The 27,043-nt window shown below is 36.2% G+C and overlaps 1 protein-coding gene across 3 annotated transcripts in view; it reads right to left on the bottom strand.

Moving 5' to 3' along the window:
- The window catches only part of RAB37 (RAB37, member RAS oncogene family), a 318,509-nt gene that overhangs the window by 17,504 nt on the left and 273,962 nt on the right, over positions 1–27,043 (bottom strand). The gene's annotated exons all lie outside the window — the stretch shown is intronic.

Here is a 27,043-nt window from a genome sequence, read left to right as displayed (position 1 = left end):
CCACACAGATGCGGACTTCCCCTGGTTGCTTGGGTTTGCGCGCTACCACAATGGCTGAAACCCACGGTGTGGGTCCAGATACTTTCTCAATGATTCCTGCCTTTTCGAGGTGATCCAGTTCCTTTTCCACCTGTGGTCTGAGGTGAAAAGCGGCACGTCGGTGGAGGAGAATGTCTTGTAGAGACCTCCCAGACTCTTCCAATATGCGTTCTCTAAGCTTCAGAAACGCACATCCCTGGATGATTTGTCCTCTTATTTCCTCTGTTTCATGGGTGAATCAACATGTGCTGGCTAAATCCTACAGCCTCATGTGGAAGGCGTCCAGCGATTCTTCTGTTTGTTGCCTCGCTTGTCTGAATATGAAACGTTCGTAATCGGTGTTGGCCATTGGCCCAAAGTGTTTGTTCAAAGCGGCTATGAGAGTCGTGTGTATTTTGGGAGTGTCTTCGATGAGGTTTTTTGATATCATGTATATGTCTTTCCCCCCTAAATGGAGGAGCATGGCGCGCTTCAGCTCGTCTTCGACTTTGGTAGCTTCGAAAAATAGGAGGACTCTCTCCACCCACTCCTTCCACTTTGGTGCTTGCGCCGACAGGGCACCTTCGACGAGGAATGGTTCGACAGGTGGTATGGCCGACATGGTGGTGGGTGTGAGAAGCGCTGGGATGAAAGTAGCTGAGTGGTGAGCTGTGGGGTAGGGTGACTGGGTGTGCTTTAGTCAGGATGCAGCTGATTTGAAAACATGTGGCAGCAGGGCTGGCTAATGCAGAACGGCGTGCTCTGTACTCATGGGTGAGGCTGGTGGTTACAGGATTCCCCACTCTGGTAGGTGTGGGCGTGAGGCTGACAGCTCCAGGCTGGCTGGGCGGCAGCTTCTGTGATGGCCAGCTGTTAGGCCAGGATCAAGCACGTGCTGGGCGGGGCCATCCGCATGAGCCGTGTGGGGAATAGGCTCGTACTGGGCGGCGTGTACCGGCGCTTCGGGCTGGCATCTCGCACAGATGCACGATCCGTTAGAGGGCATGCTGGGGCACACCTTTCCCCCCCTGGCACGAGCACCGCGTGAGTAGCAGCCGCCGCGGGGTGGAACAGCAATGTGGTGCGCCGAGGTCTTGCTCGCGCAGCACGAGCACCGCGTCAGTAGCGGCCGGCCCAGATTGGAAGCCGAGCGTGGAAGGGTGCCGCTCCACCGCTCGTCGCCAATGTAGTGTTTGCGATGTGCACATAACCACCCGCTGAAATAACTGCACAGACACGGTGGTTGGTTTTGCTCCCTCGTGCCATGTGCAACTCCGGCAGGTTCGATCGCGGCACCTTTCTCTCCTGTGCCCTCGTTTGCGCCTTACTGGATTCACCGTGGCCACGCCCTCTTTATTTATACTCAAAGACCCCATGACCTTGGGGCAGACCACAATACTCTTCCTTACAAGTGTGGCTACACAAAGTGCATCGAGACGCACCCAAAGGAAACACCCCTTGCCTCGCCCCTCAGCACTTGGAGGTGTCCAGTGGCCAGTTACGTCACCGGCCTGCGACACTACAGTGGGCTGCGTAAAATACTCAAGTGACTGCAACAACAGTGCGACTGACAGTTAGGCTGGTCCCATGGTGCTCAAACCTTGGCCATGTATTTTTCGGTGCCAGGTATATTAAGAACGCATTGTCAGTAACGGGGCTGAAGTCACTCCGCCAGATTATCTGTTTTTCATTCTTAGAAGTTCACTTGGGGCAGAGTGTGGTTTAACCCCATCACGCTCCCGGCCCCTCAGAGCCTCTGAGCCTGCACCTACTGGCGCAGTTTAGACTGCGGTCGGGGGAGGATTAGTTCCCTCGTAGAGACCCAGGATGCGATGACGGGGGCCCTACCTCTTTTTTCCCCAAAACGGTCTCTATTTCCTTTGACCACCTTGCAACGCCACTGAGAAACTGAAAACCTGTTTCTTCTTTGTATTATTTTGTTATTGCCTCGGGCCCTGATGAAGGTGGAAGGAACATTAGGGTGATCCACTGAAGCCTTCACCAAGGTCTTTTAATTTGCCTGGTGCTGTTGGCCACATAACAAGGAACGTTTGGACTTTGTGTCTACAGCAGAAGTCTGTTTTTAACCAAGGATTTACATTTTGTGTTGGATTAACTCTATGATGTTGTCGGCAAAGCTGATTTTGTTGCATTGGGTTTAGAATGCATATTTGATCTGTGATTAGTTGTTTTCTTTTTTTTGTTTTTTTCTAAGAAATTATATAATGACTTAATAATGAATTTCAAGTAATATTAATTGATGAATCGATTAAGGTAATGGTCTTGATAAATAATTTAATATTTGGGTTGGATGTGTTGCATTTTGTTTTTTATGATAAGTTAGAATTCCTTTGCCTTATAAATCTCACTGCCTGTGGTTTATGTGTTCAAACCTAAACGCCCTTGTACTACGATATTAACTAACAACATGTTTTAATCCTCTGCCACTCTTTGGATGAAGGCATCAGAAGTTATCACATCATGGTGCTAAGAGGTATACGGTTCAAAGGAGTGTGGCGTTTTATTAGAATGATGACTGCACTGATTACAAACACAGTAGGAGTCAACAACATGGGCTTCGGGATCAACTTCTTTAGGTACATCATCCCAATCAACTTGTGTTGATGCCACAGTCAAATTATCAAATATCATGTCATCCAGTGGAAAGATGACTTGCTTTCAGGGCTATAATGTTAACCAGAAGGCCCAGCAATTCCCCCAGAGCAGGCCTTCATGCAGTTGTTGTTATGACACATAAGGGCACACTGAAATATATAAACATAAGATTATGACTATGCTAAATGATTCCCACTATTACCAAAAAATCAACATGAATTGGCAAGAACGAGTTAAAAGAGAAATCACCCAGATTACTAACGAAGCATATGAGAATGGACTTATTTGCCACCAAGAATTACAGTATCTGAATCCTATAAAGACAAGAATACCAGTGTTCTACGGAGTCCCCAAAATACACAAACATGCTACCGATCCCCCCATGCGTCCCATAGTGTCCACTATAGGAGCTTTGACTGAACCCCTATCTAAGTATGTGGAGAATTATCTGAATCCAAGAGTAGCCCAACTTCCAGCATTTATTTGTGATACTAGCCATATCATAGCCAAGCTAGAAGGACATAATTTTAATCCGACCACACAACTATTAGTCACGATGGATATCGAAGCACTATATACTAACATCCCCCAACAAGAAGCTTGGCAGGCAGTGGCCTCCCTATTTACAAAAGAAGGCATGACAGAACACTCTGCCTTTGTTCTACAGTGCTTAGACATCGTGCTACGTGAAAACTTCTTTGAATTTGATAATCAAATTTTCCAACAAAAGAAAGGGGTAAGCATGGGAGCAGCCTGTGCCCCAAGTGTTGCAAATATTTATGTAGGTGAGTTCGAAGAAAAATTTGTCTACAATGAGATAGCTCCGTTTTTTGAAAATATCTACGCTTGGTCTCGCTTTATAGATGATATCTTCTTCATCTGGACAGGTGAAGAGGAATCTCTATCAGAATTTAGCCAGTGGATTAATTTGTGTGACCCTAATCTTAAGTTTACTTTCCACACCAGTAGAAATAAAGTAGAATTTCTAGATCTTTGGATAGGTCACAATAATTTCCAACTTCAAATGTCTCTATTTACTAAACCTACAGCGAGAAACACCATCCTCCACTTTGACAGTTTTCACCCTTCCTGCCAAAAACAAGGCATACCCTTTAGCCAATTTCTACGGGTCCGTAGAAATTGCTCCAATATATCTGATTTTGAATATCATGCTAACATACTACAACAAAAGTTTCTATTGAGAGGATATCCTAAGAAACTAATAAGAGATTCATACAAAAGAGCTAAATACTATAACAGGGCCAGTATGTTTGAAAAACAAACAAACAGCAAAAAATCTGTTACTACATTGGCATGTGTAATTCAACACTCTAATTTAAACGAAAAAATTAGAAAGATAATTCTCTCTAATTGGAATATCCTTAACAGCAATCCCAATCAAGCACCATTAACACGCCCTCTCCTATCGTTTAGGAGGAATTAAAATATCTCCAATAAATTGGTGAGGGCTTCCTTACCTAAAAATGAAGGTTTTTGTCAAAAATCCATAAGTGGAGATCGACCGATTAATGGACACCACAAATGTGGCAACTGTAAAGCCTGCCCCAAAGCAATTGTGGGTGACTCCTTCTTTTGGAAGGGTAAAAACTATATGCTTACAGACATGACTAACTGTAGAACTGCCAATTGTATATATTTGATCAGATGTACATGCCCCCTACTATATATAGGTGAGACAGGAAGAGAAGTTAAAGTAAGAATATTAGAACATATGTCAAACATCAGAAACGCTAAAGAAAGTTCTCCTTTAGCATCCCATTGGAGACAACATGGACATCAACTAGAAGACTTCTCCTGGACTGTAGTGGAAAAAATAAAAAAAGCAGGACAAATAGACGATTCCAAAATAAGGAGAAAACGCGAAGTTTTTTGGATATTTACCCTTGACAGCTGTGCAAAAGGATTGAATGAACTTATACCCTGGGAAAATGCTATTATTTGATTTATATTTTCTGTATCCTCTTTTCTCCCCCCTTTTTTCTTGAATTTTAATACAAATATTTTGACTAGTTATCGAATATAGAGACATACTATGTTTAGATCTATATATATCTCTCTACAGATTTCGATTTTGCCTTTGTTCTAGATAATCTTTCTAATTTTTAAATACCTAAAATATTCTAGCAGATATATTGCATCCTCATAATTTTCCCCTTCATGGCTCTTTCCGTACCTAGTCCTTTTTCTATTTTTAGTTATCTTTTATTTCCTATTTCCGGTTTCATATGGTCTATCTCCTTCTGCTCTTTATCCTAATTCAGATTATATATAGTACTTATATTCATTCATTTCATTTCTAGAAACATTATTCTTTAACTAGAGTCTTTGCTTTCTTTCTATTTGACGATCATACTCAGGACCGCGGGATTTCAATATGGCGGCCATTCTAGGTTAAAAATACCGCAACTAGAAGTACTGGTCTAGTCGTGCGATCTGTGCTGACTTGCTTCAGCATTTAAAGAGAAAAAAACCGCGGCCGCCGATGCATGTTACATTACGGAGACAGCATCGGCAAACGGGTGAGTTATTTGCGCGTCTCATAGTAAGATTATCTCCCAGCCATCAGCCAGGAAATAAAATCTTTTAGATTACTTTTGGGCGCAACTTGGAAACTAACATAGCTAAGAACTATATTACATCATTTTGATATTGCATATCATGCTGATCGAGTACAAATTTTACTTGTCTTTCCGATGCAGGTTTCGTTTCCTCCTAAGCCTCATCCAGTATGTATTAAATCCTATCGGAGACCATACATCTTAGGACCAGTTCTTGCAACTTTTTCTAGCCCCGGTAGGTACACACAAACTAGTATATAAAAATATGGTCTGTGCCTTTATTAAAGAAATATAAAAAAAAACCTTTCTTAAATAGTGGACCACAGAATCTATAGGTAATAGCAACTATAGTATTAAAATATAGAGATAGTCGGTTTTTCACTTTTAAAGGATGATCATCTTACATCTTTTAATTCACAATCCTATTTATTGTCTTACTTTATAGTTAGATCGTCCTTCCTGTCCAATTGATGTTATCACGTCCATCTCAAGGATTGGACATACCATGAGCTTTGAACATTGCTCGATTTACCACTATATATTACTTCAGTAAGCAAATAAACAACTATCTATGGAATGGTACCACTTTTCTAATATGCACTGATGCATGTGTTTATAAGCTTGGGATATAATATAATAATAATAATTTTAAGTACTATAGCACAAGTCACTATTTCATTAATCTTGACCTAATATATACATACTAATACATTTTAATGATTTTATTAATTAATATAATTAATATAATTATTTCACTATCTTTACTCTCTTACTTCTAATCTGTAAATAAATAATCTTTTTGATTATTAGATTTTAAACTTGAACACGTTTCAATTTATATTCTAAACTGATAATGGGCACGTCTACTATATAATTTTATATGAAGACACATATATCTGCACACGGTATTAAAATGAAATAAAATAATTGATTGAAAGTAAGCAAACAAATCTATAAAAATATACTATTCTTCATCTTTCTCTCTTCCTTACTAGATGACATGACTACAAGATTCCAGCGTACCAAGTATTTAATGAAAAAATAATTAGAACATTGGTTGCTGAAATGAACTTTGTTGTTTGTTATTAAGGGGATTGGCCCTGAAGAAGGTGACCTATAACCAATAGGAACACCGAAACGCGCGTAGGCCTTTGGTTCCCTAAGAGTATCCCTGTCTCAACACCACTCTAATTTAATTTTTTCTAAACATCAATCTATATATATATATATATTTATTTATCAGTATGATATCAATGTACATTTATGTATTGTTGGAAACAATCTTTACATGTTTGTATGTACTGTATTTTAGACACGTTAGTTTATTTATGTAGATTTATACGTTAATTGTTTTTTCATTTACCTCATATGTCTTTCTTATCCATTTTTTGTCGTCTAGTTTGATTGTGGTGTGCCTGATTTAGAAGTTTAACGTTATATATATTTCCATTCATGTTTTATATTTCTTGATTCCTTGTGTTTTGTTATATCGCTTCATTAAAATGTGTTCAGTTGAGATTTAGTTCCCTGTTATCTTTTGTCATTCCTTTAATTCTTTCAGCAGCTGCTTATTGTTTTCTCATACGACTTTGAATTATCAATGGATATTTATCAGTCCTTATAAGGCTTTTTCTCTGAAGTGTATCTGTTACTTCAGATATTATATTATTTAGGTAGCTCACGTTGTAGTTTCTCTTAGCTGTTGGCCACATAACAAGGAACGTTTGGACTTTGTGTCTACAGCAGAAGTCTGTTTTTAACCAAGGATTTACATTTTGTGTTGGATTAACTCTATGATGTTGTCGGCAAAGCCGATTTTGTTGCATTGGGTTTAGAATGCATATTTGATCTGTGATTAGTTGTTTTCTTTTTTTTTTCTAAGAAATTATATAATGACTTAATAATGAATTTCAAGTAATATTAATTGATGAATCGATTAAGGTAATGGTCTTGATAAATAATTTAATATTTGGGTTGGATGTGTTGCATTTTGTTTTTTATGATAAGTTAGAATTCCTTTGCCTTATAAATCTCACTGCCTGTGGTTTATGTGTTCAAACCTAAACGCCCTTGTACTACGATATTAACTAACAACATGTTTTAATCCTCTGCCACTCTTTGGATGAAGGCATCAGAAGTTATCACATCATGGTGCTAAGAGGTATACGGTTCAAAGGAGTGTGGCGTTTTATTAGAATGATGACTGCACTGATTACAAACACAGTAGGAGTCAACAACATGGGCTTCGGGATCAACTTCTTTAGGTACATCATCCCAATCAACTTGTGTTGATGCCACAGTCAAATTATCAAATATCATGTCATCCAGTGGAAAGATGACTTGCTTTCAGGGCTATAATGTTAACCAGAAGGCCCAGCAATTCCCCCAGAGCAGGCCTTCATGCAGTTGTTGTTATGACACATAAGGGCACACTGAAATATATAAACATAAGATTATGACTATGCTAAATGATTCCCACTATTACCAAAAAATCAACATGAATTGGCAAGAACGAGTTAAAAGAGAAATCACCCAGATTACTAACGAAGCATATGAGAATGGACTTATTTGCCACCAAGAATTACAGTATCTGAATCCTATAAAGACAAGAATACCAGTGTTCTACGGAGTCCCCAAAATACACAAACATGCTACCGATCCCCCCATGCGTCCCATAGTGTCCACTATAGGAGCTTTGACTGAACCCCTATCTAAGTATGTGGAGAATTATCTGAATCCAAGAGTAGCCCAACTTCCAGCATTTATTCGTGATACTAGCCATATCATAGCCAAGCTAGAAGGACATAATTTTAATCCGACCACACAACTATTAGTCACGATGGATATCGAAGCACTATATACTAACATCCCCCAACAAGAAGCTTGGCAGGCAGTGGCCTCCCTATTTACAAAAGAAGGCATGACAGAACACTCTGCCTTTGTTCTACAGTGCTTAGACATCGTGCTACGTGAAAACTTCTTTGAATTTGATAATCAAATTTTCCAACAAAAGAAAGGGGTAAGCATGGGAGCAGCCTGTGCCCCAAGTGTTGCAAATATTTATGTAGGTGAGTTCGAAGAAAAATTTGTCTACAATGAGATAGCTCCGTTTTTTGAAAATATCTACGCTTGGTCTCGCTTTATAGATGATATCTTCTTCATCTGGACAGGTGAAGAGGAATCTCTATCAGAATTTAGCCAGTGGATTAATTTGTGTGACCCTAATCTTAAGTTTACTTTCCACACCAGTAGAAATAAAGTAGAATTTCTAGATCTTTGGATAGGTCACAATAATTTCCAACTTCAAATGTCTCTATTTACTAAACCTACAGCGAGAAACACCATCCTCCACTTTGACAGTTTTCACCCTTCCTGCCAAAAACAAGGCATACCCTTTAGCCAATTTCTACGGGTCCGTAGAAATTGCTCCAATATATCTGATTTTGAATATCATGCTAACATACTACAACAAAAGTTTCTATTGAGAGGATATCCTAAGAAACTAATAAGAGATTCATACAAAAGAGCTAAATACTATAACAGGGCCAGTATGTTTGAAAAACAAACAAACAGCAAAAAATCTGTTACTACATTGGCATGTGTAATTCAACACTCTAATTTAAACGAAAAAATTAGAAAGATAATTCTCTCTAATTGGAATATCCTTAACAGCAATCCCAATCAAGCACCATTAACACGCCCTCTCCTATCGTTTAGGAGGAATCAAAATATCTCCAATAAATTGGTGAGGGCTTCCTTACCTAAAAATGAAGGTTTTTGTCAAAAATCCATAAGTGGAGATCGACCGATTAATGGACACCACAAATGTGGCAACTGTAAAGCCTGCCCCAAAGCAATTGTGGGTGACTCCTTCTTTTGGAAGGGTAAAAACTATATGCTTACAGACATGACTAACTGTAGAACTGCCAATTGTATATATTTGATCAGATGTACATGCCCCCTACTATATATAGGTGAGACAGGAAGAGAAGTTAAAGTAAGAATATTAGAACATATGTCAAACATCAGAAACGCTAAAGAAAGTTCTCCTTTAGCATCCCATTGGAGACAACATGGACATCAACTAGAAGACTTCTCCTGGACTGTAGTGGAAAAAATAAAAAAAGCAGGACAAATAGACGATTCCAAAATAAGGAGAAAACGCGAAGTTTTTTGGATATTTACCCTTGACAGCTGTGCAAAAGGATTGAATGAACTTATACCCTGGGAAAATGCTATTATTTGATTTATATTTTCTGTATCCTCTTTTCTCCCCCCTTTTTTCTTGAATTTTAATACAAATATTTTGACTAGTTATCGAATATAGAGACATACTATGTTTAGATCTATATATATCTCTCTACAGATTTCGATTTTGCCTTTGTTCTAGATAATCTTTCTAATTTTTAAATACCTAAAATATTCTAGCAGATATATTGCATCCTCATAATTTTCCCCTTCATGGCTCTTTCCGTACCTAGTCCTTTTTCTATTTTTAGTTATCTTTTATTTCCTATTTCCGGTTTCATATGGTCTATCTCCTTCTGCTCTTTATCCTAATTCAGATTATATATAGTACTTATATTCATTCATTTCATTTCTAGAAACATTATTCTTTAACTAGAGTCTTTGCTTTCTTTCTATTTGACGATCATACTCAGGACCGCGGGATTTCAATATGGCGGCCATTCTAGGTTAAAAATACCGCAACTAGAAGTACTGGTCTAGTCGTGCGATCTGTGCTGACTTGCTTCAGCATTTAAAGAGAAAAAAACCGCGGCCGCCGATGCATGTTACATTACGGAGACAGCATCGGCAAACGGGTGAGTTATTTGCGCGTCTCATAGTAAGATTATCTCCCAGCCATCAGCCAGGAAATAAAATCTTTTAGATTACTTTTGGGCGCAACTTGGAAACTAACATAGCTAAGAACTATATTACATCATTTTGATATTGCATATCATGCTGATCGAGTACAAATTTTACTTGTCTTTCCGATGCAGGTTTCGTTTCCTCCTAAGCCTCATCCAGTATGTATTAAATCCTATCGGAGACCATACATCTTAGGACCAGTTCTTGCAACTTTTTCTAGCCCCGGTAGGTACACACAAACTAGTATATAAAAATATGGTCTGTGCCTTTATTAAAGAAATATCAACAAAAACCTTTCTTAAATAGTGGACCACAGAATCTATAGGTAATAGCAACTATAGTATTAAAATATAGAGATAGTCGGTTTTTCACTTTTAAAGGATGATCATCTTACATCTTTTAATTCACAATCCTATTTATTGTCTTACTTTATAGTTAGATCGTCCTTCCTGTCCAATTGATGTTATCACGTCCATCTCAAGGATTGGACATACCATGAGCTTTGAACATTGCTCGATTTACCACTATATATTACTTCAGTAAGCAAATAAACAACTATCTATGGAATGGTACCACTTTTCTAATATGCACTGATGCATGTGTTTATAAGCTTGGGATATAATATAATAATAATAATTTTAAGTACTATAGCACAAGTCACTATTTCATTAATCTTGACCTAATATATACATACTAATACATTTTAATGATTTTATTAATTAATATAATTAATATAATTATTTCACTATCTTTACTCTCTTACTTCTAATCTGTAAATAAATAATCTTTTTGATTATTAGATTTTAAACTTGAACACGTTTCAATTTATATTCTAAACTGATAATGGGCACGTCTACTATATAATTTTATATGAAGACACATATATCTGCACACGGTATTAAAATGAAATAAAATAATTGATTGAAAGTAAGCAAACAAATCTATAAAAATATACTATTCTTCATCTTTCTCTCTTCCTTACTAGATGACATGACTACAAGATTCCAGCGTACCAAGTATTTAATGAAAAAATAATTAGAACATTGGTTGCTGAAATGAACTTTGTTGTTTGTTATTAAGGGGATTGGCCCTGAAGAAGGTGACCTATAACCAATAGGAACACCGAAACGCGCGTAGGCCTTTGGTTCCCTAAGAGTATCCCTGTCTCAACACCACTCTAATTTAATTTTTTCTAAACATCAATCTATATATATATATATATTTATTTATCAGTATGATATCAATGTACATTTATGTATTGTTGGAAACAATCTTTACATGTTTGTATGTACTGTATTTTAGACACGTTAGTTTATTTATGTAGATTTATACGTTAATTGTTTTTTCATTTACCTCATATGTCTTTCTTATCCATTTTTTGTCGTCTAGTTTGATTGTGGTGTGCCTGATTTAGAAGTTTAACGTTATATATATTTCCATTCATGTTTTATATTTCTTGATTCCTTGTGTTTTGTTATATCGCTTCATTAAAATGTGTTCAGTTGAGATTTAGTTCCCTGTTATCTTTTGTCATTCCTTTAATTCTTTCAGCAGCTGCTTATTGTTTTCTCATACGACTTTGAATTATCAATGGATATTTATCAGTCCTTATAAGGCTTTTTCTCTGAAGTGTATCTGTTACTTCAGATATTATATTATTTAGGTAGCTCACGTTGTAGTTTCTCTTAGCTGTTGGCCACATAACAAGGAACGTTTGGACTTTGTGTCTACAGCAGAAGTCTGTTTTTAACCAAGGATTTACATTTTGTGTTGGATTAACTCTATGATGTTGTCGGCAAAGCTGATTTTGTTGCATTGGGTTTAGAATGCATATTTGATCTGTGATTAGTTGTTTTCTTTTTTTTTTCTAAGAAATTATATAATGACTTAATAATGAATTTCAAGTAATATTAATTGATGAATCGATTAAGGTAATGGTCTTGATAAATAATTTAATATTTGGGTTGGATGTGTTGCATTTTGTTTTTTATGATAAGTTAGAATTCCTTTGCCTTATAAATCTCACTGCCTGTGGTTTATGTGTTCAAACCTAAACGCCCTTGTACTACGATATTAACTAACAACATGTTTTAATCCTCTGCCACTCTTTGGATGAAGGCATCAGAAGTTATCACATCATGGTGCTAAGAGGTATACGGTTCAAAGGAGTGTGGCGTTTTATTAGAATGATGACTGCACTGATTACAAACACAGTAGGAGTCAACAACATGGGCTTCGGGATCAACTTCTTTAGGTACATCATCCCAATCAACTTGTGTTGATGCCACAGTCAAATTATCAAATATCATGTCATCCAGTGGAAAGATGACTTGCTTTCAGGGCTATAATGTTAACCAGAAGGCCCAGCAATTCCCCCAGAGCAGGCCTTCATGCAGTTGTTGTTATGACACATAAGGGCACACTGAAATATATAAACATAAGATTATGACTATGCTAAATGATTCCCACTATTACCAAAAAATCAACATGAATTGGCAAGAACAAGTTAAAAGAGAAATCACCCAGATTACTAACGAAGCATATGAGAATGGACTTATTTGCCACCAAGAATTACAGTATCTGAATCCTATAAAGACAAGAATACCAGTGTTCTACGGAGTCCCCAAAATACACAAACATGCTACCGATCCCCCCATGCGTCCCATAGTGTCCACTATAGGAGCTTTGACTGAACCCCTATCTAAGTATGTGGAGAATTATCTGAATCCAAGAGTAGCCCAACTTCCAGCATTTATTCGTGATACTAGCCATATCATAGCCAAGCTAGAAGGACATAATTTTAATCCGACCACACAACTATTAGTCACGATGGATATCGAAGCACTATATACTAACATCCCCCAACAAGAAGCTTGGCAGGCAGTGGCCTCCCTATTTACAAAAGAAGGCATGACAGAACACTCTGCCTTTGTTCTACAGTGCTTAGACATCGTGCTACGTGAAAACTTCTTTGAATTTGATAATCAAATTTTCCAACAAAAGAAAGGGGTAAGCATGGGAGCAGCCTGTGCCCCAAGTGTTGCAAATATTTATGTAGGTGAGTTCGAAGAAAAATTTGTCTACAATGAGATAGCTCCGTTTTTTGAAAATATCTACGCTTGGTCTCGCTTTATAGATGATATCTTCTTCATCTGGACAGGTGAAGAGGAATCTCTATCAGAATTTAGCCAGTGGATTAATTTGTGTGACCCTAATCTTAAGTTTACTTTCCACACCAGTAGAAATAAAGTAGAATTTCTAGATCTTTGGATAGGTCACAATAATTTCCAACTTCAAATGTCTCTATTTACTAAAACTACAGCGAGAAACACCATCCTCCACTTTGACAGTTTTCACCCTTCCTGCCAAAAACAAGGCATACCCTTTAGCCAATTTCTACGGGTCCGTAGAAATTGCTCCAATATATCTGATTTTGAATATCATGCTAACATACTACAACAAAAGTTTCTATTGAGAGGATATCCTAAGAAACTAATAAGAGATTCATACAAAAGAGCTAAATACTATAACAGGGCCAGTATGTTTGAAAAACAAACAAACAGCAAAAAATCTGTTACTACATTGGCATGTGTAATTCAACACTCTAATTTAAACGAAAAAATTAGAAAGATAATTCTCTCTAATTGGAATATCCTTAACAGCAATCCCAATCAAGCACCATTAACACGCCCTCTCCTATCGTTTAGGAGGAATCAAAATATCTCCAATAAATTGGTGAGGGCTTCCTTACCTAAAAATGAAGGTTTTTGTCAAAAATCCATAAGTGGAGATCGACCGATTAATGGACACCACAAATGTGGCAACTGTAAAGCCTGCCCCAAAGCAATTGTGGGTGACTCCTTCTTTTGGAAGGGTAAAAACTATATGCTTACAGACATGACTAACTGTAGAACTGCCAATTGTATATATTTGATCAGATGTACATGCCCCCTACTATATATAGGTGAGACAGGAAGAGAAGTTAAAGTAAGAATATTAGAACATATGTCAAACATCAGAAACGCTAAAGAAAGTTCTCCTTTAGCATCCCATTGGAGACAACATGGACATCAACTAGAAGACTTCTCCTGGACTGTAGTGGAAAAAATAAAAAAAGCAGGACAAATAGACGATTCCAAAATAAGGAGAAAACGCGAAGTTTTTTGGATATTTACCCTTGACAGCTGTGCAAAAGGATTGAATGAACTTATACCCTGGGAAAATGCTATTATTTGATTTATATTTTCTGTATCCTCTTTTCTCCCCCCTTTTTTCTTGAATTTTAATACAAATATTTTGACTAGTTATCGAATATAGAGACATACTATGTTTAGATCTATATATATCTCTCTACAGATTTCGATTTTGCCTTTGTTCTAGATAATCTTTCTAATTTTTAAATACCTAAAATATTCTAGCAGATATATTGCATCCTCATAATTTTCCCCTTCATGGCTCTTTCCGTACCTAGTCCTTTTTCTATTTTTAGTTATCTTTTATTTCCTATTTCCGGTTTCATATGGTCTATCTCCTTCTGCTCTTTATCCTAATTCAGATTATATATAGTACTTATATTCATTCATTTCATTTCTAGAAACATTATTCTTTAACTAGAGTCTTTGCTTTCTTTCTATTTGACGATCATACTCAGGACCGCGGGATTTCAATATGGCGGCCATTCTAGGTTAAAAATACCGCAACTAGAAGTACTGGTCTAGTCGTGCGATCTGTGCTGACTTGCTTCAGCATTTAAAGAGAAAAAAACCGCGGCCGCCGATGCATGTTACATTACGGAGACAGCATCGGCAAACGGGTGAGTTATTTGCGCGTCTCATAGTAAGATTATCTCCCAGCCATCAGCCAGGAAATAAAATCTTTTAGATTACTTTTGGGCGCAACTTGGAAACTAACATAGCTAAGAACTATATTACATCATTTTGATATTGCATATCATGCTGATCGAGTACAAATTTTACTTGTCTTTCCGATGCAGGTTTCGTTTCCTCCTAAGCCTCATCCAGTATGTATTAAATCCTATCGGAGACCATACATCTTAGGACCAGTTCTTGCAACTTTTTCTAGCCCCGGTAGGTACACACAAACTAGTATATAAAAATATGGTCTGTGCCTTTATTAAAGAAATATCAACAAAAACCTTTCTTAAATAGTGGACCACAGAATCTATAGGTAATAGCAACTATAGTATTAAAATATAGAGATAGTCGGTTTTTCACTTTTAAAGGATGATCATCTTACATCTTTTAATTCACAATCCTATTTATTGTCTTACTTTATAGTTAGATCGTCCTTCCTGTCCAATTGATGTTATCACGTCCATCTCAAGGATTGGACATACCATGAGCTTTGAACATTGCTCGATTTACCACTATATATTACTTCAGTAAGCAAATAAACAACTATCTATGGAATGGTACCACTTTTCTAATATGCACTGATGCATGTGTTTATAAGCTTGGGATATAATATAATAATAATAATTTTAAGTACTATAGCACAAGTCACTATTTCATTAATCTTGACCTAATATATACATACTAATACATTTTAATGATTTTATTAATTAATATAATTAATATAATTATTTCACTATCTTTACTCTCTTACTTCTAATCTGTAAATAAATAATCTTTTTGATTATTAGATTTTAAACTTGAACACGTTTCAATTTATATTCTAAACTGATAATGGGCACGTCTACTATATAATTTTATATGAAGACACATATATCTGCACACGGTATTAAAATGAAATAAAATAATTGATTGAAAGTAAGCAAACAAATCTATAAAAATATACTATTCTTCATCTTTCTCTCTTCCTTACTAGATGACATGACTACAAGATTCCAGCGTACCAAGTATTTAATGAAAAAATAATTAGAACATTGGTTGCTGAAATGAACTTTGTTGTTTGTTATTAAGGGGATTGGCCCTGAAGAAGGTGACCTATAACCAATAGGAACACCGAAACGCGCGTAGGCCTTTGGTTCCCTAAGAGTATCCCTGTCTCAACACCACTCTAATTTAATTTTTTCTAAACATCAATCTATATATATATGTATATTTATTTATCAGTATGATATCAATGTACATTTATGTATTGTTGGAAACAATCTTTACATGTTTGTATGTACTGTATTTTAGACACGTTAGTTTATTTATGTAGATTTATACGTTAATTGTTTTTTCATTTACCTCATATGTCTTTCTTATCCATTTTTTGTCGTCTAGTTTGATTGTGGTGTGCCTGATTTAGAAGTTTAACGTTATATATATTTCCATTCATGTTTTATATTTCTTGATTCCTTGTGTTTTGTTATATCGCTTCATTAAAATGTGTTCAGTTGAGATTTAGTTCCCTGTTATCTTTTGTCATTCCTTTAATTCTTTCAGCAGCTGCTTATTGTTTTCTCATACGACTTTGAATTATCAATGGATATTTATCAGTCCTTATAAGGCTTTTTCTCTGAAGTGTATCTGTTACTTCAGATATTATATTATTTAGGTAGCTCACGTTGTAGTTTCTCTTAACTGTATTTTTCCCTGATTGAGCTACTGTTACTCCATTAGGGTATCCCCATATAGTTTTTCTCTCATTGTTACGACACTTTGTCGTTGGGGTCTGGGTTTCCCAGTTGTATATTTATTATTCAGTATTTGTATCACTAATTTTATCTATTCCAGCCCTGGATCTATAGTCATGTCCCTTTCTTATTCTTTTTTTCTGCCCATTTTCATTCTCTACTTTTCTTGTATATTTCTCTCTATTCGTAGGGGCTAGTCCCTAGAGTCACTCTATTAATATCTCGCTTAACTGTATCTTATTTGTACGAAATCTGTATTTTCTATCTGTATCTAACAGCTACTAGGGAATTACATACTTTCTATATTCCTGTCTACATCATTCCCTAGATACAAATATAAGATCTACCTGTGTAAGCAAGATCAGTATTCGTATATATTCATACATATTTTTGTATATCTTTGTATATATTTTTTCTCCTTACGAGTCAGTTTTTTGTTTCTATATGGACTCCATCAAAACATTTGGGTTTAGTGAGGAAGATCTAGCTAAACTACTAGAACAACCGAGATCAGGAGTAGGTACATCAATTTCGGTTAACCAACCCAAAGAAGGTTGGTATAAGCTACTTGAATTAAAGAAAAAAACTAAACGTACAGAGTTACATGCAGAATATATACTAGAATACCTTAGAGCAGGAATTATCCCCACAGGTCTAAGAGTGAGAAATATCCCAGGCCTTTTTGTAGAGATTAGACAATTTCTAGAGAAATGGTCGCTCATTTCCAACCGCTGTTCCCGGGATTGGATGATCCTTATAGTGGAGACAGCTAGAGAACTCATGGAAGTACTAATGAAAGAGATCCAAACATTAGAAGAGCAACTAAAATCACAAGACTCCTTACAAGAAGCAAAAAAACAGTTAGAGAACATAAACCAAGAACTTGAATCATTTAATGCATATTTAATCAAAAGAAAAACAGATAAACTTAGAAAAGATATCAGATGGTTTACCACAGAACGGGCATATCCGTACTTGTCCGATAAATATTACACTAATCAACAACAGATTACATTGGAACAAGATCGACAATTTTGGACACACAAGAAAATTGTCACTTTTTCAGATACCTCAGAATCTGAAGGAGAGGGACCGTCTAACCATCCTGAGCAATACAATGACAGAACGGGCCCCACTGAAGGCCCTCATCGATCTAGTCATCATTTTTTATCCAGGGGAAGAGGACCCCGTACAAGATACAGAAATTTTCAGAGAAACAGATATCAGAATGTGGACAATGCACCACATATTCTACAAACTCGGAGACAGCAATACGGGAGGGACTAAAGGTGGTACCGGTTTTTAATCTTAGAACCACACCTATGGATACAGATACAGAATCACTACTTAAGAAAGGATTGTCATTTATTCCTACTACTTCTATCAATAAGTTTGATCTTCTTTCTGATTTACATGCTTTCTTTAGAAGAATCAGACTGACCAGATATTTTGAAGATAAAGTAGACAATAGGGAATTAAACCAATCAGGTCTTAAACCAGTCTCTACTTTTACACCATATTTAGACTCCGTTGGACCCGAAATAAGAATATTTGAAAATGTTCTGACAGAGAAGATCCAATCGCTACTGAAATTTGTCCCTAAATCTTGTTTCAATCTAAATAAAGGGGAATATCAAGCACTTCAAAAGCTACAAAGAGATAAGACCATTACGGTCAAACCATGTGATAAAGGTGGAGGCATAGTCTTATTAGACACTGAAATATATAAACATAAGATTATGACTATGCTAAATGATTCCCACTATTACCAAAAAATCAACATGAATTGGCAAGAACGAGTTAAAAGAGAAATCACCCAGATTACTAACGAAGCATATGAGAATGGACTTATTTGCCACCAAGAATTACAGTATCTGAATCCTATAAAGACAAGAATACCAGTGTTCTACGGAGTCCCCAAAATACACAAACATGCTACCGATCCCCCCATGCGTCCCATAGTGTCCACTATAGGAGCTTTGACTGAACCCCTATCTAAGTATGTGGAGAATTATCTGAATCCAAGAGTAGCCCAACTTCCAGCATTTATTCGTGATACTAGCCATATCATAGCCAAGCTAGAAGGACATAATTTTAATCCGACCACACAACTATTAGTCACGATGGATATCGAAGCACTATATACTAACATCCCCCAACAAGAAGCTTGGCAGGCAGTGGCCTCCCTATTTACAAAAGAAGGCATGACAGAACACTCTGCCTTTGTTCTACAGTGCTTAGACATCGTGCTACGTGAAAACTTCTTTGAATTTGATAATCAAATTTTCCAACAAAAGAAAGGGGTAAGCATGGGAGCAGCCTGTGCCCCAAGTGTTGCAAATATTTATGTAGGTGAGTTCGAAGAAAAATTTGTCTACAATGAGATAGCTCCGTTTTTTGAAAATATCTACGCTTGGTCTCGCTTTATAGATGATATCTTCTTCATCTGGACAGGTGAAGAGGAATCTCTATCAGAATTTAGCCAGTGGATTAATTTGTGTGACCCTAATCTTAAGTTTACTTTCCACACCAGTAGAAATAAAGTAGAATTTCTATATCTTTGGATAGGTCACAATAATTTCCAACTTCAAATGTCTCTATTTACTAAACCTACAGCGAGAAACACCATCCTCCACTTTGACAGTTTTCACCCTTCCTGCCAAAAACAAGGCATACCCTTTAGCCAATTTCTACGGGTCCGTAGAAATTGCTCCAATATATCTGATTTTGAATATCATGCTAACATACTACAACAAAAGTTTCTATTGAGAGGATATCCTAAGAAACTAATAAGAGATTCATACAAAAGAGCTAAATACTATAACAGGGCCAGTATGTTTGAAAAACAAACAAACAGCAAAAAATCTGTTACTACATTGGCATGTGTAATTCAACACTCTAATTTAAACGAAAAAATTAGAAAGATAATTCTCTCTAATTGGAATATCCTTAACAGCAATCCCAATCAAGCACCATTAACACGCCCTCTCCTATCGTTTAGGAGGAATCAAAATATCTCCAATAAATTGGTGAGGGCTTCCTTACCTAAAAATGAAGGTTTTTGTCAAAAATCCATAAGTGGAGATCGACCGATTAATGGACACCACAAATGTGGCAACTGTAAAGCCTGCCCCAAAGCAATTGTGGGTGACTCCTTCTTTTGGAAGGGTAAAAACTATATGCTTACAGACATGACTAACTGTAGAACTGCCAATTGTATATATTTGATCAGATGTACATGCCCCCTACTATATATAGGTGAGACAGGAAGAGAAGTTAAAGTAAGAATATTAGAACATATGTCAAACATCAGAAACGCTAAAGAAAGTTCTCCTTTAGCATCCCATTGGAGACAACATGGACATCAACTAGAAGACTTCTCCTGGACTGTAGTGGAAAAAATAAAAAAAGCAGGACAAATAGACGATTCCAAAATAAGGAGAAAACGCGAAGTTTTTTGGATATTTACCCTTGACAGCTGTGCAAAAGGATTGAATGAACTTATACCCTGGGAAAATGCTATTATTTGATTTATATTTTCTGTATCCTCTTTTCTCCCCCCTTTTTTCTTGAATTTTAATACAAATATTTTGACTAGTTATCGAATATAGAGACATACTATGTTTAGATCTATATATATCTCTCTACAGATTTCGATTTTGCCTTTGTTCTAGATAATCTTTCTAATTTTTAAATACCTAAAATATTCTAGCAGATATATTGCATCCTCATAATTTTCCCCTTCATGGCTCTTTCCGTACCTAGTCCTTTTTCTATTTTTAGTTATCTTTTATTTCCTATTTCCGGTTTCATATGGTCTATCTCCTTCTGCTCTTTATCCTAATTCAGATTATATATAGTACTTATATTCATTCATTTCATTTCTAGAAACATTATTCTTTAACTAGAGTCTTTGCTTTCTTTCTATTTGACGATCATACTCAGGACCGCGGGATTTCAATATGGCGGCCATTCTAGGTTAAAAATACCGCAACTAGAAGTACTGGTCTAGTCGTGCGATCTGTGCTGACTTGCTTCAGCATTTAAAGAGAAAAAAACCGCGGCCGCCGATGCATGTTACATTACGGAGACAGCATCGGCAAACGGGTGAGTTATTTGCGCGTCTCATAGTAAGATTATCTCCCAGCCATCAGCCAGGAAATAAAATCTTTTAGATTACTTTTGGGCGCAACTTGGAAACTAACATAGCTAAGAACTATATTACATCATTTTGATATTGCATATCATGCTGATCGAGTACAAATTTTACTTGTCTTTCCGATGCAGGTTTCGTTTCCTCCTAAGCCTCATCCAGTATGTATTAAATCCTATCGGAGACCATACATCTTAGGACCAGTTCTTGCAACTTTTTCTAGCCCCGGTAGGTACACACAAACTAGTATATAAAAATATGGTCTGTGCCTTTATTAAAGAAATATCAACAAAAACCTTTCTTAAATAGTGGACCACAGAATCTATAGGTAATAGCAACTATAGTATTAAAATATAGAGATAGTCGGTTTTTCACTTTTAAAGGATGATCATCTTACATCTTTTAATTCACAATCCTATTTATTGTCTTACTTTATAGTTAGATCGTCCTTCCTGTCCAATTGATGTTATCACGTCCATCTCAAGGATTGGACATACCATGAGCTTTGAACATTGCTCGATTTACCACTATATATTACTTCAGTAAGCAAATAAACAACTATCTATGGAATGGTACCACTTTTCTAATATGCACTGATGCATGTGTTTATAAGCTTGGGATATAATATAATAATAATAATTTTAAGTACTATAGCACAAGTCACTATTTCATTAATCTTGACCTAATATATACATACTAATACATTTTAATGATTTTATTAATTAATATAATTAATATAATTATTTCACTATCTTTACTCTCTTACTTCTAATCTGTAAATAAATAATCTTTTTGATTATTAGATTTTAAACTTGAACACGTTTCAATTTATATTCTAAACTGATAATGGGCACGTCTACTATATAATTTTATATGAAGACACATATATCTGCACACGGTATTAAAATGAAATAAAATAATTGATTGAAAGTAAGCAAACAAATCTATAAAAATATACTATTCTTCATCTTTCTCTCTTCCTTACTAGATGACATGACTACAAGATTCCAGCGTACCAAGTATTTAATGAAAAAATAATTAGAACATTGGTTGCTGAAATGAACTTTGTTGTTTGTTATTAAGGGGATTGGCCCTGAAGAAGGTGACCTATAACCAATAGGAACACCGAAACGCGCGTAGGCCTTTGGTTCCCTAAGAGTATCCCTGTCTCAACACCACTCTAATTTAATTTTTTCTAAACATCAATCTATATATATATATATATATTTATTTATCAGTATGATATCAATGTACATTTATGTATTGTTGGAAACAATCTTTACATGTTTGTATGTACTGTATTTTAGACACGTTAGTTTATTTATGTAGATTTATACGTTAATTGTTTTTTCATTTACCTCATATGTCTTTCTTATCCATTTTTTGTCGTCTAGTTTGATTGTGGTGTGCCTGATTTAGAAGTTTAACGTTATATATATTTCCATTCATGTTTTATATTTCTTGATTCCTTGTGTTTTGTTATATCGCTTCATTAAAATGTGTTCAGTTGAGATTTAGTTCCCTGTTATCTTTTGTCATTCCTTTAATTCTTTCAGCAGCTGCTTATTGTTTTCTCATACGACTTTGAATTATCAATGGATATTTATCAGTCCTTATAAGGCTTTTTCTCTGAAGTGTATCTGTTACTTCAGATATTATATTATTTAGGTAGCTCACGTTGTAGTTTCTCTTAGCTGTTGGCCACATAACAAGGAACGTTTGGACTTTGTGTCTACAGCAGAAGTCTGTTTTTAACCAAGGATTTACATTTTGTGTTGGATTAACTCTATGATGTTGTCGGCAAAGCTGATTTTGTTGCATTGGGTTTAGAATGCATATTTGATCTGTGATTAGTTGTTTTCTTTTTTTTTTCTAAGAAATTATATAATGACTTAATAATGAATTTCAAGTAATATTAATTGATGAATCGATTAAGGTAATGGTCTTGATAAATAATTTAATATTTGGGTTGGATGTGTTGCATTTTGTTTTTTATGATAAGTTAGAATTCCTTTGCCTTATAAATCTCACTGCCTGTGGTTTATGTGTTCAAACCTAAACGCCCTTGTACTACGATATTAACTAACAACATGTTTTAATCCTCTGCCACTCTTTGGATGAAGGCATCAGAAGTTATCACATCATGGTGCTAAGAGGTATACGGTTCAAAGGAGTGTGGCGTTTTATTAGAATGATGACTGCACTGATTACAAACACAGTAGGAGTCAACAACATGGGCTTCGGGATCAACTTCTTTAGGTACATCATCCCAATCAACTTGTGTTGATGCCACAGTCAAATTATCAAATATCATGTCATCCAGTGGAAAGATGACTTGCTTTCAGGGCTATAATGTTAACCAGAAGGCCCAGCAATTCCCCCAGAGCAGGCCTTCATGCAGTTGTTGTTATGACACATAAGGGCACTTATATTGACAAAAAATGAATGAATAACCAGATATCGGTGGTTCGGTGTGTATGGCATTTGGTGTTCAAAAGAGTGTTATGAAGAAAGACAATGTGGTTGGGGACCAGTTTTCGTGTAGGTTATTTCAGCAAACTATTGAAGAAGGTGAGGTTAACTGGGGGTGCAGTACAATGGGGCTGTGGTTGTTGGTCTCTCCGTTTAGGAATTACTGGATATGGATGTCCTTCGAGAGTGTTTAGCATCTAAGGCAACAGGTCATCAAATGCAGCCACACCCAATCAATCAATCATTTGTTAAGCACGCTACTCACCTAGTAGGGTATCAAGGCGCGGGGGGGAGGAGGGATGCTACTGCTCGAAGAGCCAGGTCTTGAGACGCTACCTGAAGGTCAGAAGGTCCCATATCCGCTTCCTCTGCTTTGGGAGATAATATGTTGATAAACTAAATGCTCTTGCTAACGCAAATGTCTTAATTAGAAATTACTAATGAATGTTTATGTATTTTGAATAATGACTTATGTAGAAAAATGAATAACGTGGAAAAATAATGTGCACGTTTGAAAATGTGACCTCGGAGAATGGCCACCAGTGTTCACGAAATGTACTAAAATATAATTAATCCACCTGAAATATTGACAATGTATTAGATTAATGTGGTAATATGTCATACTAAAGGATATGAATTATGTTATTGCTTATTAATTGTAGGCCTTAACTTAGCGAGTGCTTTGGCCTAGGTTTGCCAGGCCTCATATAGAAGCTGTATTTCTTAGCGTTTAATATAGAATGCTGACAGAGTGAACTAAATGTGAAATGCTCATTGTTTTAATAAAATGCTTAGCAGAAATTTTCTATGGGAACCAACGGACAGGAGATGAAGCCTCTAGCAATGCATCTAATAATGTGTAATGTGCATGAGATGTACTTTCCCTGAACGCAAACAATGAAGACACTGACTGGAGACGAAGATGCAACAAAATTGATACCTGACGAGCCGGATGGTGAGAACATCGTAAAGCAGACCAATCAATGACATGTGAACTGTGAAATATTAGAATTCATAGATTTGGTAAAGGGACATTTTTGGGTAGAGTAATAACGTACGATTAATTGACCAATTGGAAATTGAGGGATTGTTTGGGAAACTTTGATATCACAACGTGACAGAGGGAAAAGACTGCAGACTTATTCTGATTTGTGAGGCGATTTTTGGGAGCAGAAGAGATTCGAGATTTCTGTCATTTTGCTCATACTCTCTGACTGAGAGCCTGATGTGTTGCCGATCGATTCATGGCCTGAGGACGAAGACTGATTCTGCATGCTGACCCATACATTGGATAGGTAGGTATGACAATGACGGAATTGCATTTTTATGCCTTTTCTTTCTAGGTACAACTGCGCTGACTTAATACTTTTCTACAGGTAGATGTTTTCCAAATTTGTGTTCTAAATTGTTTTGCATGAAGCCCCACATGCTGATGCTAATCGGTGTTAGCTGAGGTTACTCATGTGACGACTGACAAATTACAGGGACAAATGGTTGACAGACTATCTTGCTGAACTTGATGGATGTTATCGTTTTGCTGAATGGTGTTTTACTAATGTCTTGAGTTGATGCCTTAGAATGTCTTTTGATTCAAGCTTTGATTAGATCACATCTAATGCGACTTGCTGATTCACAAGCGTTATTAAAATTGTTTTGATTAAAAGTTGGTGATTAGGATTCATGACTTAGTATTGTTAATGAATAGGGAAATAAAATTACTAAACTTATAACCAAGGTGTGGTTATTCATGGCTGAAGAGTCATGGTGTGTGAAAATTACTGACTCCATTGATTGTTGATTTGACTAATGGTTATTGATTATTGTGTGTTGATTATTGATTCTGTGCCGAAACTATGGTAAGAACACCCTATACGAATCAAAAGGTTCATCGACCTATACGCATCCCCTTGTAAGTTTACTTATTAAGGACCGACGCGCCAACACTCTCCCGCCCAATCTTAGTGGTTTTGGGAATAAACTCATGATATGCTACAATTTTTTTTTCATTTTGTTCTGGAGGAAGGCCCTTGTTATTGCCATTGCCATTACGCTTCTCAAACAAATTAGTTTTCATGTTTGCCCACAACACGTAAAAAAGTTAATTGGCAAAATATGAATATACAACTTGCCGCTGATTAAATAAATCCATCTTGAGTCCACCAACATAGATGGCATTATTCATAACTTAATCCACGTGATGTTGCATTTTAGAAAAAGTATATTCTCACAGGGATATGCATCTTGGAGAATGGTAGTGAAAGATATGTGAAGATGCTTCATTGCGGGGCTAATCTAGATGTCATTTTGTCTGAGGTACACTTTGTAATGTAATGCTTCCTGTTTGATTTTTCAAATATTTAACCATGATATCTGGAGAGAGTGAAAGCCTTCCAACAGAAACAATTAGCTGTCTGCAAGGTATTCCTCCACTGGGGTTGGGCCCAATACTTATTGTAGATTTCCATGAAAAGAGAAATAACATATTATATCTAACCTAGCAGTAACACCTCTCCGTGTTACAATTCAATCAAGAATATACTCTAACAAGAGTCCAGGGGTACCTAGACTCCTATAACCTTCTCCAGTCTGGGCAACGGTCCCGATAACAGAAGTGGCAAGTTTGATCATGGGCCTGTAGTAATAATATTGTGTAATTTAAATTTTCATGAAATAAAGTGTAGAAGGACAGTCAGCTATAATCTTTTGCAATTTTTTGAGAATTCAGTCCATGTGCAATGACGAAACTGCCCTTTGCTTTCAACACATAAACCTGAAAAAGCATGCCAGAGGAATATTTGTTGCAAGATGGAGTGAACTTAGAATTAACAAATGATGTGTGCTTAATGAACATTAATAAGTTGCAATCAATGAAAATGCACTCTATTTAACATAATCATGTTTTTAAGTTGACATAGCTAGGCCTCACATCCAATTCCAGTTATTGTATAGTGCACATTGATGGTTTTACATTTTTCTCTCTTTGTGTATTTCAAGTTAAAATAGGTCCTTCGGTATTTCATAAAATACTCTTAATTCAAGCAGTCTTAAGGTCCTGTTTTGATGGAACTTTAAAATATATTCCTTTTCGTGTTTGCGATATTCCTACTGAAGGAGCAGAGCTTGACTGTATCTTTACAAGGCCATTTCCTCTGATCTATCAGAGTTTGTGTTTAATTTTTTTAATGTGGCTCTGTTTTTTCTTCCGTATATAATACCGGCTTATTCATTAGTAGAAGAGCAAAAGTAATTTTCCATGTAATGTGTTTTATATTTTACCATTGCCTATTGTGATGTAATTTTGCTTCACATCACATTAACAGAGTGATTTCTCTATTTGAAAAGGTATGTAACACACTGTTTCTGAGAAGTAAGCCAGACTTTTCAATGACTATTATAGATAACTTCCTTATGACACACTGTTCTTTATCCATGTACTTAGTATATTTCGGATACCTTCTTGGCTTTCCTTAGAGAGCAGACTCCATGTTAGTCTGTTTATTTACTGTGTACTTAGAATTTTCCCAGCCTTTTTAAGAGGCAGGCTTCATGCCAGCCTCTCTATTGATTTACTGACAGTAATTTGTGTTACGTATTTTGCATACTCTTTAGATTCAATCCTTATGATTTTGCATTTAGAATATTGTACTATTAATTGATGCTGAATTGAATTGACTAACCATTTGCCTTTTTGCCTTCTGTAGTGATTTCTGCATTTTAAATAAGCCATTA

Source organism: Pleurodeles waltl, chromosome 7 (assembly GCF_031143425.1).
Source record: "Pleurodeles waltl isolate 20211129_DDA chromosome 7, aPleWal1.hap1.20221129, whole genome shotgun sequence".
In the NCBI taxonomy this organism is placed as follows: domain Eukaryota; kingdom Metazoa; phylum Chordata; class Amphibia; order Caudata; family Salamandridae; genus Pleurodeles; species Pleurodeles waltl.
Note: the sequence above shows the minus strand (reverse complement) of the source record. Positions and strands in the feature narration are given on the sequence as shown.